At 60.6% G+C, this 10000-nt stretch overlaps 1 non-coding gene and 1 pseudogene across 1 annotated transcript; both read left to right on the plus strand.

The window, feature by feature from the left end:
* The first annotated feature begins 3547 nt into the window (after nt 1-3547).
* Nucleotides 3548-3666, plus strand: LOC125967875 (5S ribosomal RNA). The gene has a single exon (XR_007480943.1). It is a non-coding gene; the product is annotated as a 5S ribosomal RNA (ribosomal RNA).
* A 4004-nt stretch (nt 3667-7670) lies between these two features.
* Nucleotides 7671-7789, plus strand: LOC125967832 (5S ribosomal RNA; annotated as a pseudogene).
* The last annotated feature ends 2211 nt before the right edge of the window (nt 7790-10000 follow it).

Here is a 10000-nt window from a genome sequence, read left to right on the forward strand (position 1 = left end):
CCGATCCGCTCGGCGGGGGCTATTTTCGGCCACTTGGCTCGTGCGCACGGCCTCCCGGATGTGCCGGGCGGGTGCGCGAGCTCGCCGGCCGCTGGAAGTCGAATGAGGCGCCGCGACCACCTCCGCGGTGCTTATAAACAGCCGATCCGCTCGGCGGGGGCTATTTTCGGCCACTTGGCTCGTGCGCACGGCCTCCCGGATGTGCCGGGCGGGTGCGCGATCTCGCCGGCCGCTGGAAGTCGAATGAGGCGCCGCGACCACCTCCGCGGTGCTTATAAACAGCCGATCCGCTCGGCGGGGGCTATTTTCGGCCACTTGGCTCGTGCGCACGGCCTCCCGGATGTGCCGGGCGGGTGCGCGAGCTCGCCGGCCGCTGGAAGTCGAATGAGGCGCCGCGACCACCTCCGCGGTGCTTATAAACAGCCGATCCGCTCGGCGGGGGCTATTTTCGGCCACTTGGCTCGTGCGCACGGCCTCCCGGATGTGCCGGGCGGGTGCGCGATCTCGCCGGCCGCTGGAAGTCGAATGAGGCGCCGCGACCACCTCCGCGGTGCTTATAAACAGCCGATCCGCTCGGCGGGGGCTATTTTCGGCCACTTGGCTCGTGCGCACGGCCTCCCGGATGTGCCGGGCGGGTGCGCGAGCTCGCCGGCCGCTGGAAGTCGAATGAGGCGCCGCGACCACCTCCGCGGTGCTTATAAACAGCCGATCCGCTCGGCGGGGGCTATTTTCGGCCACTTGGCTCGTGCGCACGGCCTCCCGGATGTGCCGGGCGGGTGCGCGAGCTCGCCGGCCGCTTGAAGTCGAATGAGGCGCCGCGACCACCTCCGCGGTGCTTATAAACAGCCGATCCGCTCGGCGGGGCCTATTTTCGGCCACTTGGCTCGTGCGCACGGCCTCCCGGATGTGCCGGGCGGGTGCGCGAGCTCGCCGGCCGCTGGAAGTCGAATGAGGCGCCGCGACCACCTCCGCGGTGCTTATAAACAGCCGATCCGCTCGGCGGGGGCTATTTTCGGCCACTTGGCTCGTGCGCACGGCCTCCCGGATGTGCCGGGCGGGTGCGCGAGCTCGCCGGCCGCTGGAAGTCGAATGAGGCGCCGCGACCACCTCCGCGGTGCTTATAAACAGCCGATCCGCTCGGCGGGGGCTATTTTCGGCCACTTGGCTCGTGCGCACGGCCTCCCGGATGTGCCGGGCGGGTGCGCGAGCTCGCCGGCCGCTTGAAGTCGAATGAGGCGCCGCGACCACCTCCGCGGTGCTTATAAACAGCCGATCCGCTCGGCGGGGGCTATTTTCGGCCACTTGGCTCGTGCGCACGGCCTCCCGGATGTGCCGGGCGGGTGCGCGAGCTCGCCGGCCGCTTGAAGTCGAATGAGGCGCCGCGACCACCTCCGCGGTGCTTATAAAAAGCCGATCCGCTCGGCGGGGGCTATTTTCGGCCACTTGGCTCGTGCGCACGGCCTCCCGGATGTGCCGGGCGGGTGCGCGAGCTCGCCGGCCGCTGGAAGTCGAATGAGGCGCCGCGACCACCTCCGCGGTGCTTATAAACAGCCGATCCGCTCGGCGGGGGCTATTTTCGGCCACTTGGCTTGTGCGCACGGCCTCCCGGAGTTGCCGGGCGGGTGCGCGAGTTTGCCGGCCGCTGGAAGTCGAATGAGGCGCCGCGACCACCTCCGCGGTGCTTACAAACAGCCGATCCGCTCGGCGGGGGCTATTTTCGTCCACTTGGCTCGTGCGCACGGCCTCCCGGATGTGCCGGGCGGGTGCGCGAGCTCGCCGGCCGCTGGAAATCGAATGAGGCGCCGCGACCACCTCCGCGGTGCTTATAAACAGCCGATCTGCTCGGCGGGGGCTATTTTCGGCCACTTGGCTCGTGCGCACGGCCTCCCGGATGTGCCGGGCGGGTGCGCGAGCTCGCCGGCCGCTGGAAGTCGAATGAGGCGCCGCGACCACCTCCGCGGTGCTTATAAACAGCCGATCCGCTCGGCGGGGGCTATTTTCGGCCACTTGGCTCGTGCGCACGGCCTCCCGGATGTGCCGGGCGGGTGCGCGGGCTCGCCGGCCGCTGGAAGTCGAATGAGGCGCCGCGACCACCTCCGCGGTGCTTATAAACAGCCGATCCGCTCGGCGGGGGCTATTTTCGGCCACTTGGCTCGTGCGCACGGCCTCCCGGATGTGCCGGGCGGGTGCGCGAGCTCGCCGGCCGCTGGAAGTCGAATGAGGCGCCGCGACCACCTCCGCGGTGCTTATAAACAGCCGATCCGCTCGGCGGGGGCTATTTTCGGCCACTTGGCTCGTGCGCACGGCCTCCCGGATGTGCCGGGCGGGTGCGCGGGCTCGCCGGCCGCTGGAAGTCGAATGAGGCGCCGCGACCACCTCCGCGGTGCTTATAAACAGCCGATCCGCTCGGCGGGGGCTATTTTCGGCCACTTGGCTCGTGCGCACGGCCTCCCGGATGTGCCGGGCGGGTGCGCGAGCTCGCCGGCCGCTGGAAGTCGAATGAGGCGCCGCGACCACCTCCGCGGTGCTTATAAACAGCCGATCCGCTCGGCGGGGGCTATTTTCGGCCACTTGGCTCGTGCGCACGGCCTCCCGGATGTGCCGGGCGGGTGCGCGGGCTCGCCGGCCGCTGGAAGTCGAATGAGGCGCCGCGACCACCTCCGCGGTGCTTATAAACAGCCGATCCGCTCGGCGGGGGCTATTTTCGGCCACTTGGCTCGTGCGCACGGCCTCCCGGATGTGCCGGGCGGGTGCGCGAGCTCGCCGGCCGCTGGAAGTCGAATGAGGCGCCGCGACCACCTCCGCGGTGCTTATAAACAGCCGATCCGCTCGGCGGGGGCTATTTTCGGCCACTTGGCTCGTGCGCACGGCCTCCCGGATGTGCCGGGCGGGTGCGCGAGCTCGCCGGCCGCTGGAAGTCCAATGAGGCGCCGCGATCTCCTCCGCGGTGCTTATAAAGTGCCGATCCGCTCGGCTTGGAGCTATTTCCGGCCTCCCGTTGGTGCCGGGCGGCGTGCGCGAGCTCGCCGGCCGCGATCTCCTCCGCGGTGCTTATAAACAGCAGCATGCGCACGGCCTCCCAGAATTTGAAGACATTTCGTCAATAAATTTCGCATATTGAATTTTGAAGTCTAATATAATGCAACAATTGAGCTCGACTTATACAAAGGATATATCATAAAATCGTAAATTTCCGTCGAATTTTAGGGGGTCGACTTATACACCGAGTCGACCTGTATACCGGAAAATACGGTAAATACGATTAAATAAAATGATACGACTGGCATAAAAACAAATATAAACCACATAAAAATAAAAGTCACCATTACGTTGAATTATTGGGAGCACCGAGCTTGTTTCTCAGAAACGAGCCGGTCCCATCCAGGCGTAATCGGAGACAATGAAACCCGAAGTGGTTAAGGTTTGTCTTTTAATGCAGGATGCTTGGTCTCCATGTGCCGAAGCAGTTTTGAAGGCTTCATTGGCTCGCTCGCTAGTTTCAGGGGCGATTGTGTCTATAAAATGCAAAATGTTGGGTCACCTCACGGCTTACGGCCATACTACCCTGAGAACCCCCGATCTCGTCCGATCTCGGAAGCTAAGCAGGGTCGGGCCTGGTTAGTACTTGGATGGGAGACCGCCTGGGAATAACAGGTGCTGTAAGCTTTTTCTTTTTCTTATGTGCACTTCAATCGTTTAAGAAGCTATTTTTTACAACACCCATCACGAATGGCATCTGGAAACAGCAAGCCTAATTTAAACTCCGACATTAAAACTATAACACGAGTTTGAAAGCTATATTATGTGGTGACATCCACAGCATTGTAGTTAAATTTTTTACCGCTAGAGAGCAGACTATGTACAGTGAGCATGGCTCCCTGTGAACTCAAAGCAGCAGGCTTGACTTGTAAAAGAACCCAACACAACACTTCCATGAAGTGTTTTTAAACTTTTCAAGGCATTTATTTTGATTCAGCAAAATGCAGGTCGCAACGGCAAATTCGTGCTACCGCATAAAAAGCTGTCAATAACTTTTCATGATAGCCATGTTTCCAGAAAACACCAAAAGCCTTGGAAGAAAGCCTGTTTCGGCCCTGGTTGTCCATCCATCCATCCATCTTCTTCCGCTTATCCGGGGTCGGGTCGCGGGGGCAAGAGCTTCAGGAGGGACTCCCAGACTTCCCTCTCCCCAGCCACTTCATCCAGCTCATCCCGGGGGATCCCAAGGCGTTCCCAGGCCAGCTGAGAGACATAGTCTCTCCAGCGCGTCCTGGGTCGTCCCTGGGGTCTCCTACCGGTGGGACATGCCCGGAACACCTCCCCAGGGAGGCGTCCAGGAGGCATCCTGATAAGATGCCCGAGCCACCTCATCTGGCTCCTCTCAACGTGGAGGAGTAGCGACTCTACTCCGAGTCTCTCCCGGATGACCGAGCTTCTCACCCTATCTCTAAGGGAGAGCCCGGACATCCTGCGGAGAAAACTCATTTCGGCCGCTTGTATCCGAGATCTCGTTCTTTCGGTCACGACCCATAGCTCGTGACCATAGGTGAGGGTAGGAGCGTAAATCGACCGGTAAATTGAGAGCTTTGCCTTTTGGCTCAGCTCTCTCTTCACCACAACGGACCGGTACAGGGTCCGCATTACTGCCGACGCTGCACCGATCCGCCTGTCGATCTCACGCTCCATCCTCCCCTCACTCGTGAACAAGACTCCAAGATACTTGAACTCCTCCACTTGGGGCAGGATCTCATCCCCGATCCGGAGAGGGCATTCCACCCTTTTCCGATCGAGGACCATGGACTCGGATTTGGAGGTGCTGACCCTCATCCCGACCGCTTCACACTCGGCTGCGAACCGTTCCAGCGAGAGCTGGAGATCACGGCCTGAAGAAGCCAACAGCACCACGTCATCTGCAAAAAGCAGAGACGCGATGCTGAGGTCCCCAAACCGGACCCCCTCAACGCCTCGGCTGCGCCTAGAAATTCTGTCCATAAAAATTATGAACAGAATCGGTGACAAAGGGCAGCCTTGGCGGAGTCCAACCCTCACTGGGAACGAATCCGACTTACTGCCGGAAATGCGGACCAGACTCTGGCATCGGTGATACAGGGACCGAACCGCCCTTATCAGTTGGCTCGGCACCCCGTACTCCCGAAGCACCCTCCACAGAACCTCCCGAGGGACACGGTCGAACGCCTTCTCCAAGTCCACAAAACACATGTGGACTGGTTGGGCAAACTCCCATGCACCCTCGAGGATCCTGCCGAGGGTGTAGAGCTGGTCCACTGTTCCACGGCCAGGACGAAAGCCACACTGCTCCTCCTGAATCCGAGGTTCGACCTCCCGACGGACCCTCCTCTCCAGCACCCCTGAATAGACCTTACCAGGGAGGCTGAGGAGTGTGATTCCCCTGTAATTGGAACACACCCTCCGGTCCCCCTTCTTAAAGAGGGGAACCACCACCCCAGTCTGCCAATCCAGAGGCACTGTCCCCGATATCCACGCAACGTTGTAGAGGCGTGTCAGCCATGACAGCCCCACAACATCCAGAGCCTTTAAGAACTCTGGGCGGATCTCATCCACCCCCGGGGCCTTGCCACCGAGGAGTTTTTTAACTACCTCAGTGACTTCGACCCCAGAGATTGGAGAATCCGCCTCAGAGTCTCTAGGCCCTGCTTCCTCAATGGAAGGCGTGTAGGTGGAATTGAGGAGGTCTTCGAAGTATTCTCCCCACCGACTCACGACGTCCCGAGTCGAGGTCAGCAGCACGCCATCCCCACTGTAAACAGTGTTGACGTTGCACTGCTTCCCCCTCCTGAGACGCCGGATGGTGGACCAGAATTTCCTCGAAGCCGTCCGAAAGTCATTCTCCATGGCCTCACCGAAATCCTCCCACGCCCGGGTTTTTGCCTCAGCAACCGCCGAAGCCGCGTTCCGCTTGGCCATCCGGTACCTGTCAGCTGCCTCCGGAGTCCCGCAGGCCAAAACGGCCCGATAGGACTCCTTCTTCAGCTTGACGGCATCCCTTACCGCCGGTGTCCACCAGCGGGTTCGGGGGTTGCCGCCACGACAGGCACCAACGACCTTACGGCCACAGCTCCGGTCGGCCGCCTCAACAATGGAGGCGCGGAACATGGTCCACTCGGACTCAATGTCCCCCGCCTCCCCCGGACGTGGGAAAAGCTCTGCCGGAGGTGGGAGTTGAAGCTCTTCCTGACAGGAGATTCTGCCAGACGTTCCCAGCAGACCCTCACAGAGCGTTTGGGTCTGCCAGGTCGGACCGGCATCTTCCCCCACCATCGGAGCCAACCCACCACCAGGTGGTGATCAGTTGACAGCTCCGCCCCTCTCTTCACCCGAGTGTCCAAAACATGCGGCCGCAAATCCGATGACACGACTACAAAGTCGATCATCGAACTGCGGCCTAGGGTGTCCTGGTGCCAAGTGCACACATGGACACCCTTATGTTTGAACATGGTGTTCATTATTGAAAATCCGTGTCGAGCACAGAAGTCCAACAATAGAACACCGCTCGGGTTCAGATCAGGGGGGCCGTTCCTCCCAATCACGCCCTTCCAGGTCTCACTGTCATTGCCCACGTGAGCATTGAAGTCACCCAGTAGAACGATAGAGTCCCCAGAAGGAGCGCTCTCCAGCACTTCCTCCAGGGACCCCAAGAAGGGTGGGTACTCTGAGCTGCTGTTTGGTGCATAGACACAAACAACAGTCAGGACCCGTCCCCCCACCCGAAGGCGGAGGGAGGCTACCCTCTCGTTCACCGGGGTGAACCCCAATGTGCAGGCGCCCAGCCGGGGGGCAATAAGTATACCCACACCTGCTCGACGCCTCTCACCGTGGGCAACTCCAGAGTGGAAGAGAGTCCAACCCCTCTCGAGAGGGCTTGTACCGGAACCCAAACTGTGTGTGGAGGCTAGTCCGACTATATCTAGTCGGAATCTTTCTGCCTCGCACACCAGCTCGGGCTCCTTTCCAGCCAGAGAGGTGACATTCCATGTCCCAAGAGCCAGCTTCTGCAGCCGGGGATCAGACCGCCAAGGTCCCCGCCTTTGGCTGCCGCCCAGCTAACATTGCACCCGACCCCTTCGGCCCCTCCCACAGGTGGTGAGCCCATGGGAAGGGGGACCCACGTTTCCATTTCGGGCTATGCCCGGCCGGGCCCCATGGGCGAAGGCCCGGCCACCAGACGCTCGCCTTCGAGCCCCGCCTCCAGGCCTGGCTCCAGAGGGAGGCCCCGGTGACCCGCGTCCGGGCGAGGGAAAACTAAGTCCATTTATATTACTCATCATAAGAGGCTTGTGAGCCGTGCTTTGTCTGGCCCCTCACCTAGGACCCGTTTGCCATGGGTGACCCTACCAGGGGCATGAAGCCCCCGACAACATGGCTCCTAGGATCATAGGGGCACGCAAACCCCTCCACCACGATAAGGTGACGACTCGCGGAGGGGGGCCCTGGTTGTAAAAAAAAAAAGAAAAACAAAAGGGAAGGGTGACCGTCCGGGAATACCAGGTGCTGAAAGCCTTTTTTTTTTTTTTTTTCCCACGTCAATTGTGAAAGGAAACTTTTACCACAGCCATCAAGTCCCGCCGCTGCTTGGCATGGTTTCAGGGGCGATTGTGTCTATAAAATGAAAAATTCTGAGCGGTCTCACGGCTTACGGCAATACTACCCTGAGAGCGCCCGCTCTCGTCCGATCTCGGAGGCTAAGCAGGGTCGGGCCTGGTTAGTACTTGGATGGGAGACCGCCTGGGAATACCAGTTACCGTAAGCTTTTTTTTTTTTTTTTTTTTCTTATGTGCACTTCAATCGTTTAAGCCAAGAACTTTTTACAGCACCCATCACGAATGGCATTCGGAAACTGCAAGCCTAGTTTGAACTCCGACACTGAAACTACAACACGAGTTTAAAACCTACATTGTGTGGCGACAGCCATAGCATTGCAGTTCACGTTTTTACCGCTAGAGGACAGACTATGTACAGTGAATAAAGAGCATGGCTCCCTGTGAACTCAAAGCAGCAGTCTTTACTTGTAAAAGAACCCAGCACAACACATTGCGCTTCCATGTAGTGTTTTTACCTTTTTCATGACATTTATTTTGATACAGCCAAATGCAGGTTTTGTGCACTTCACTTTTCCGTTGGGCATTCGCGTAGAACCCTATTCCAGTTACGGCCAGATTCTTTTAGACTAGTGGTCCCCAACCTTTCTTGCGCCACGGACCGGCTACGCGTCAGAAATATTTTTGCGGACCTGCCTTTATATATATAAATAAACAATAAATCTATATAAATAAATACTACATTTATAATAAGTATATATACCGTATTTGCCGGTGTATTGGTCGACCTTTTTCGATCCAAAATCGACCGAAAAAAATCGACCTCGACTTATACACCGAGTCATAAAATTTAACTTCGTATTCATCGCTTCAAATGTGATGGTAACCAAGGCCGTTTCTCATGCATCTCATTGTGCGTTGCACTTAGAAAATTTGAACCGGGCGGCGTGCGCGAGTGCGCGGCCCGCTGGAAGTCGAATGAGGCGCCGCGACCACCTCCGCGGTGCTTATAAACAGCCGATCCGCTCGGCGGGGGCTATTTTCGGCCACTTGGCTCGTGCGCACGGCCTCCCGGATGTGCCGGGCGGGTGCGCGAGCTCGCCGGCCGCTGTAAGTCGAATGAGGCGCCGCGACCACCTCCGCGGTGCTTATAAACAGCCGATCCGCTCGGCGGGGGCTATTTTCGGCCACTTAGCTCGTGCGCACGGCCTCCCGGATGTGCCGGGCGGGTGCGCGAGCTCGCCGCCCGCCGGAAGTCGAATGAGGCGCCGCGACCACCTCCGCGGTGCTTATAAACAGCCGATCCGCTCGGCGGGGGCTATTTTCGGCCACTTGGCTCGTGCGCATGGCCTCCCGGATGTGCCGGGCGGGTGCGCGAGCTCGCCGGCCGCTGGAAGTCGAATGAGGCGCCGCGACCACCTCCGCGGTGCTTATAAACAGCCGATCCGCTCGGCGGGGGCTATTTTCGGCCACTTGGCTCGTGCGCACGGCCTCCCGGATGTGCCGGGCGGGTGCGCGAGCTCGCCGGCCGCTGGAAGTCGAATGAGGCGCCGCGACCACCTCCGCGGTGCTTATAAACTGCCGATCCGCTCGGCGGGGGCTATTTTCGGCCACTTGGCTCGTGCGCACGGCCTCCCGGATGTGCCGGGCGGGTGCGCGAGCTCGCCGGCCGCTGGAAGTCGAATGAGGCGCCGCGACCACCTCCGCGGTGCTTATAAACAGCCGATCCGCTCGGCGGGGGCTATTTTCGGCCACTTGGCTCGTGCGCACGGCCTCCCGGATGTGCCGGGCGGGTGCGCGAGCTCGCCGGCCGCTGGAAGTCGAATGAGGCGCCGCGACCACCTCCGCGGTGCTTATAAACAGCCGATCCGCTCGGCGGGGGCTATTTTCGGCCACTTGGCTCGTGCGCACGGCCTCCCGGATGTGCCGGGCGGGTGCGCGAGCTCGCCGGCCCCTGGAAGTCGAATGAGGCGCCGCGACCACTTGCGCGGTGCTTATAAACAGCCGATCCGCTCGGCGGGGGCTATTTTCGGCCACTTGGCTCGTGCGCACGGCCTCCCGGATGTGCCGGGCGGGTGCGCGAGCTCGCCGGCCGCTGGAAGTCGAATGAGGCGCCGCGGCCACCTCCGCGGTGCTTATAAACAGCCGATCCGCTCGGCGGGGGCTATTTTCGGCCACTTGGCTCGTGCGCACGGCCTCCCGGATGTGCCGGGCGGGTGCGCGGGCTCGCCGGCCGCTGGAAGTCGAATGAGGCGCCGCGACCACCTCCGCGGTGCTTATAAACAGCCGATCCGCTCGGCGGGGGCTATTTTCGGCCACTTGGCTCGTGCGCACGGCCTCCCGGATGTGCCGGGCGGGTGCGCGAGCTTGCCGGCCGCTGGAAGTCGAATGAGGCGCCGCGACCACCTCCGCGGTGCTTATAA

The sequence above is a fragment of the Syngnathus scovelli genome, chromosome 4 (assembly GCF_024217435.2).
Source record: "Syngnathus scovelli strain Florida chromosome 4, RoL_Ssco_1.2, whole genome shotgun sequence".
In the NCBI taxonomy this organism is placed as follows: domain Eukaryota; kingdom Metazoa; phylum Chordata; class Actinopteri; order Syngnathiformes; family Syngnathidae; genus Syngnathus; species Syngnathus scovelli.